The sequence below is a fragment of the Dendrobium catenatum genome, unplaced genomic scaffold (assembly GCF_001605985.2).
Source record: "Dendrobium catenatum unplaced genomic scaffold, ASM160598v2 fragScaff_scaffold_118, whole genome shotgun sequence".
Lineage (NCBI taxonomy): Eukaryota > Viridiplantae > Streptophyta > Magnoliopsida > Asparagales > Orchidaceae > Dendrobium > Dendrobium catenatum.
The window spans coordinates 542,868-550,155 of record NW_021318580.1 but is presented as its reverse complement, the minus strand read 5'-3'; positions in this window follow the sequence as shown (position 1 = coordinate 550,155).

Below are 7,288 nucleotides of genomic sequence, written 5' to 3'. Positions count from 1 at the left end.
TTATTTCTCAAAGTCAAGTTGGTTAAAAATACTAAAGATGAAATAGCCTATATAATCAAGACTTTAGAAAGGGAAGCCACTTCTTTTTTTTTTTTTTTTTTTTTTCTACACATAATGAATGTGTTCTCTTTTTTTCTGTTCTTTTCTTTTTACTTTTTTTTTTTTTTTTTTTTTAAGGCTTCCTTATTTAAAATCCTGAAACGGCTTTTTTTTTTTTAGTTATAAAATCATTCTTTCAAGTATAAGATAAAAAATTTAATACTCTTTATACAAGGAAGAAGATTATCAACAAATCGGACCCGATCCAATTAGTATGAATAAACAACTTTGAATTGAGATAATATGAAACAAATTCATCAAACTTGCAATATTCTTATGAGATTGTAGAACAATCAGGAGATGTACATAAATTCTCCACTTATACCTCCAATTTTCAATTGATATAGATTTAATTCAAAAGAAGATATTATGAATATCATAAATGGGTGAACCCAAATATGAATTTAAAAAAAAAATTTATTGAAGAAGAAAAGCCTAATTTAAAATATGTATAAAAAATCACCCAGACTCCGGTATTCAATTCAAGGTTTGTGTCAATTCCATTTTAAGGAAAACAGGCCACATGACAAAGAAAATTGTTTATCATATCTGGGTTAGCCCTTAATAAATAACCTTGAATTATCCCAAGTCTATGACTAAAAGGGGAATTTAAGATGATCAATCTTAATAAGAATTGCTCATAAGTTTTCTCAAAGGGAGTAATAAAGCCAAGAGTAAACTTAGGCTAATATTTGACTTTATAAAATACTCACCATAAGAGAAAACTTCAGATTTATAACAAAGGTTTTTTGTATAATTGATTAAGGTCATTTTCTTTATCGCGCATTGCCTTAAGATCCATTTCTATCAGAGTTAAACCACATAGTAGAGGACAAATCGTCGGTATCCATGTAGTACCCTAGGAAATAATTTTAAAAGCATCTTAATTCAACCTACCTGAAGGCTTAAAAAATGAGGGAATTCAAAGATATTTTCAAACTTCAATATATATCAACCAATAATTATTCATTTCTAAGATTAGAAAAATCATAATTTGGTTGAATTATGAGAATTTGAAAATTATATATTTGAATTTAATGACGATTGCTAGGAACTTAGCAAAAATCAGTAAAAATTTCTTGTTGCTTTGAGTTTCCAAAAGGAAAGAGATTGAATATAATCTTCATCTAAAGTGTTATCTACCCAAGTGGAGGGAGGGAGGGAACACACTTTTCATTTTAGCATTGATAACCATAAGTCTTATTCTTTAAAGATTTAGAGAGTCAACCACAATGAAGTTCTAATTACAATTTAAGGAAGATAGAGGTAAATTTCTTTTTAAAAAAGAAATCAACCTGCTATTTTCTCTAGCCAAAAAATTATTTTTATAAGCTTGATTACTATTCGAACCTTCAAACTTTTCTCAATGTAATTGAATTTAATCTTTGAAAATGTTGATATATCAGGTTATGAACTCTATCCTAGCAAACATATCAAGCTACAAAGGACATGTTAACTACCCAATATGTTAATAGACAAGCAAAAAAAAAGTTTTGAATTGAAGTTTGAAAGCTTTTGGACCCTATTCCTACCAAACATATTAAGCTATAAAATATTATAACTGTTAATATGTTTGATTTAGATATGGAGAAAAACTTTGATTTAAAGCTCAAAATTTCCTTAAGATTTATCCAGGCCGCATATTTAAAGTACAAAAATATATAAGTGCAACATGTTGGCAAGGGACACGGAGGAAGTTTTTAAAACTTTTTGAAGACTTAAAGTTATTTTTGACCCAATCCAAATAATACATTAGTTACTACAAGAAGTAAACATATACATATTACTAAAAGATTGGCAAAGGATTTTGACCCAGTGCTAAGTCAAACATCAAGCTAAAAAAAAAAATGTAACTGCAAACATTCGAATTTAGCACAGAAAAATTTACTACAAAAAGGCTCGTTATAAAGGAAGCTCCCATTTAATTTTCTAATGGGGTCCCAAAATAAGACCTCTTAAAATTTTTTACGATACCGGCCAATTATCCAAGAATGAAATGAATAAAAGAGAACCGGCGGAGAAGTAGTTACAACCTATGCCAAGGCACAGTTATACTACGATTAAAGGGTATAAAACACTGCTAAGATTGGAGAGAGGATTTCATCCCCAGCGAGTCGCCAGAAAAAAACCTTGGTGGGAAAAATTATTGTATCACCATGCCAGAATTTTGATTTCTCCTATTTTGTAAGTTCGAATACTGCATGAGAATAAAGTACGGTCTCCGAGAGCCGACATAAATATTCTACAATGGATTCAATATCAAAATAGGGTTTTGAAAATTTATATTTCTATAATCAAACATAGTTTTTAAAGAATAGACATATCATCTCAAAAAGATGAACATGAAATTTCTATAGAAATTGTTTTAAGGATAGAAATACATTTTTTTGAAAAAAGTTTATTCATTCTTTTATTTAATATTGCTATAAAAATATTATATCATCTTAAAAGACGAAACATAACATTCTTCAAGATATCCAAAAGCGAGAAGAGTTTTATAAAATCATTATTTCTAAAAGTGAATATAACAAGTATTAATATTATATTATCTGAAAAGATAATAATAACATTTTACATGTCTATTCAAAATTAGAAAGTAAGGTTTTAAAATAATCTACGTTCCCAAAGATTCTTTCCCTTATTTTATACAAATAAAAAAAGGTTTATTTAGTCTGGGGTTTCTCAAAATCCCTATACGAGCAAAGCTCTATTAGTTAATTACATCTAGGAGAGAAGCTCCTAAAAAACTCCTCGATTAAAGCAGTGATTTCATAACCCTTTTGAGTATAAAGAAAAGACAAGGAACAGAGTAAGGAATTTTCAAAGGGAGAAAGCTCAATGTTGAACATTTCATTAGCGGGTCAAAGGAGAAAAGTAGGAGGCGTCGGATTCTGAGGAAGTTCAGAGACAGCCTCAGCCTACCCTATTGTTGGGCTTTACATTTTTAAGAGAAAATTTTATGTTTCAAGTTGACATTTTTATTAAGAAATTTGGGATGATATTTCCGGAAGGCGAGGAATTAAGATCTAAAAAAGAATCTTGCCTCAGACCTAAAATCTAATTTGGGTACTATAAAAATAATGACCGAAGCCAACTAATGAAGTGCAAATCTGGACTTACCCCGGCCGGATTGGGGAGCCAGCTAACCACCTAGGGCGCTTTTAAAACCTGTGTACAGTCTCTTTTATTGAAAGGCATGGGTAGGGACGTTGTTTAAGTTTTAAGGAATTGGGACCGACATTCTCAAGAATAGTTCCTAATTGGGCCCCATTGACTTATGTTAAGGTGAAAAATGTCTAGAAATGCAATTAATATTTTAGACTCTTTTAATTGTATCTTAATGCAATGCATCTAAGACTCGGAATGCATAAATTGGATAAATTGAGCATTTAAAAATTAGGCTTTAGGAAAATAGGTTTTTCCACTAGAGATTGCACAAACTTCCCCTTACAGAACTGCACTCTCATAGGTCAAGTGGTCTGCCAGAACCCGCAGGCGGGGAGGTGCACTAACAAGGAAAGAGAAAGTAATAATATGCTTATTATGCTGACTGCTCGGCGGTCCGAGCTTACTTCTTAGAACGTTTAGAGTTACTATTGTTTGAGCCTAAAAATTTTTATTTTTACATTACAAGTAAAAAATTTTAAGCGTACCCTTACGAAAAAAAAGCACTCCGACTTTCGTATACCAGACTAAAACAAAACACGCATGCAAGAGCAAAAAAAATCTACTGCAACAAACAAATGTAAACAATCAATTTTAATTAATCCCAAATATAATGTCCAATGTCCAATGTCCATATTACACCCAGAATTTACAGAAAAGTAAAAGTTGTCCAGGCACCACTGACAACAAACCCGGATTCTAATCCTAAAGGAATGACGCAAGTTATTTTTTGAAATGCGGTTTACTTTCCTACTCTTCATTCTTCATCTTCTTTCTTCAATCTTTCTTGTTCTGTCTTTTTCTCTTCTACGAACTTCTCGAGTCCGTCGGTTCTAGATATCCAAATGAAAAGAAAACTCATCCCTAAGAGGGGTATTTTCTTTCTATTTCGCGATATTGAAAACATCCTAATTTGGCTTTCCAAGATAAAAAGAGAATTAATCCTTTTAAGGTATATTCTCTTTTCTTTTGGATCCAAATTGTATGTGATATCCATTTTCAAAATCACTTTTCACATATCTTGATTTTTAATACATTACATTTACTTCAACATTTACATCACAGAAAGAAAAAGAAAATCTAAACCACCGCAGGGTTATTCCTAAGCAAAATTCCATTTAGCAGTTTATATATAGCATTTTAAATGTTAAATTAAGTAGCCACACTTGCCACACCTCTTTTTTTATTGGGGCATAAGCAGCTGAAGCACGTAGCATATTATATAAAATTTTTGATTAATAGGGCCCCCTTTTTTACTGCCTGCACGAGTGTGGCCACCTACAGAAAATCATATTAACAATCCAGATCGCTCCTAAACCTATGGTTAATCAATTGTCAATCGAATCACATCACAGAATGCAGTAAAGTAAGTAAACAAAACACACCAATATTTTATAACCAACATGCAATAAAACTAGAGAAAAAGCCCGTCACAAGTGCAGTAAGGAAATAAACACCGGCCTAACCTAAAGCAGAGTCGGTTGTCTAGCAAACGAATTCTAAGTGTGTGTATTGGAAAGTGTGGTTTTTTGATATATTCCTAAATCAATTATTATTAAAAGAAAATTTTTTAGTTTAATAAATTTAATTTTATAAAAATAAATAAAAAAAATAAATACAATAATAATTAATATAATAAATGGGAATGCACTAAGTTTTCTATGTATATGTCTCTAATTTAAAGGTGTACATGCATCTTAAGTCTAGGTTTCATATATAAGCTCAGTCTTATTATTGTCCCTTAAAGTGTCACTACTGTCATATAGGTGAAAATCTTTGTTATTACTAACCCTTAAGACATTTCGTACGTAAAAGAGGTTTAGGGATCTTAAGAGCAAAAAGGAGGGGTTGGGGTAAAATACACTAATTAAATTGAAGTTTCATACAGGGACCTAAAAGGGAGGTTCACACACGCACATCAAGGGTCCTTAGAGGTTTTCTAAGTTTTAAGAAATACTCAAACAAAGTCACGGGGCTACGCGAACCCCCGGTGGTTCCGCCCGTAAGCACCCTCTACCCGGTTTTTTGGGGAATAGAAAGGACGACGACGCCTTTAAGTTCCTTGTCCTTTTGTTCCTCGACCGGTACCATTCATCGCAGAGTTTATGCAAATAAACAGGAAAAACAGGGAAAAACAGGGATTAAGAAACTTTTAATAAATAATAAACAAAATATTGAAATTTACTGAAAAATAAAAGACGTTAACCTTTCTTCGGGCTTTGAACACCAGTCCGGTGATTGACCACTTTTGGAACCATTCAACACTTTCATTTTTCTAGTAAATTCAACATTAACTCATTCTTTAGCATAAACTACTCTCATCTCTCTTTTCAAAATTCACCCAACTCCACTTTTTATATACAAAAATTTAAAAATGCATCTCCACTTTTACACAAGTTCAAATACATCATCACTTTACACATTGTCATTTTCTAACACAAAACAGTGCACTTCAACATTTCAGTATTTACACCACAAGTATTTTCTTAACACACTGTACACATTTCTTTCCACTACACATTTTATCCTCTATAACTTCTCCCAACTCATATACCCTTCATAAAACACCTTCAATTTTCAACTAATCATTAAACCCTTCAACAACACACCACACCCACTTTTTAACAAAAGTCCAAATACCACTCCACGTTTACACCATTTTTTATTTTTGAACAAACACACTTAACATTTTCCAAAAAAACTTCCCAAAAGATATACAATTTTTTTGACTTTTCAAATTATACTCTTCAAAAACACTATATATAATATATATATATATATATATATATATATATATATATTATATATATATATATATATATAATATATATATATACCACAACATTTCATTGTGATCTTCCAAAGTACCTCAGTTCATTTTTTCTTTCCCATACTTTTTAAAACACCTTCATTTTCAACTTTTCTATATATCTTATCTTCCAACAACATTCATTTTCTTCTCACAAATTATTTTTCAAAACAATTTCTCTTTTCAAAGCCCAACACTTTCACTTTCAAAGATCACACAAATGATTCTTAAAAACATTACACTCATGAAAACAATTTACTCTTCGCACTTACACAAGACCAACTTCTAACTTTCACATAAAGAACACTTGACACATTAAATGGGAATAGTATTCTATGCAAAAAACCAAAGAGATTATAACAATTTATTTCCATTTCACTGTTTCAATTATTATTTGAAATAAAAAGAACTAAATAATGCATTAAACTTGATTATGGGATTAATTCATTAGTGAAAACTAAAGGCAAATGAACTCAAGAAATCCTCTCAGATTTAGTTAAAAGACCGACCAAACTCACGAACAAGGAATTTAACATCTCATTTCTCATTTATTCCTTTAATATATATATATATATATATATATATATATTATATATATATATATATATATAATATATATTATATATATATATATATATATATATATATATATAGTATATACTATATATTATATATAAATTATATATATATTATAAAATGACAATCAGAATTCACAGCAAGAAATAACAAGATTTAATTAGAGAAGACCGATCTATAAAAATAATCTACCCAATTTTGCTTTAAAGCTAATATACAAAATATTTTTAATGAAGAAATACATTCATCATTTTAAACAATATATTATTGCTTTGGAATCAATCAAATATATTTTTCTTTCTTATATAAGTTCTAAAGAAATTGTTTGATAGAATGTAGGAAACAAGTTTTTTTTTTTTTTTTTTTTTGATATCCTCTCCCCAATTTTCATAAAATCGCATAACATGTTTTAACTAGATGCCCCATATTTTCATGAGTAAATATCAAATGAACCATTCAATTCTTAAGACTGATCCATGACTTATATAGAAAATATAGAGATATTATTGGACGAGAAAAAAATCTTGCAACAGGAAAAGAAACAAGGAGAGGTATACCTATACAAGTGGAATGGCGCGGCTAGAGTTGAGGAAAGCAAAGGCTTCGGCGTTCGGGCTTGGGGGCTCTTTCACGCGAACT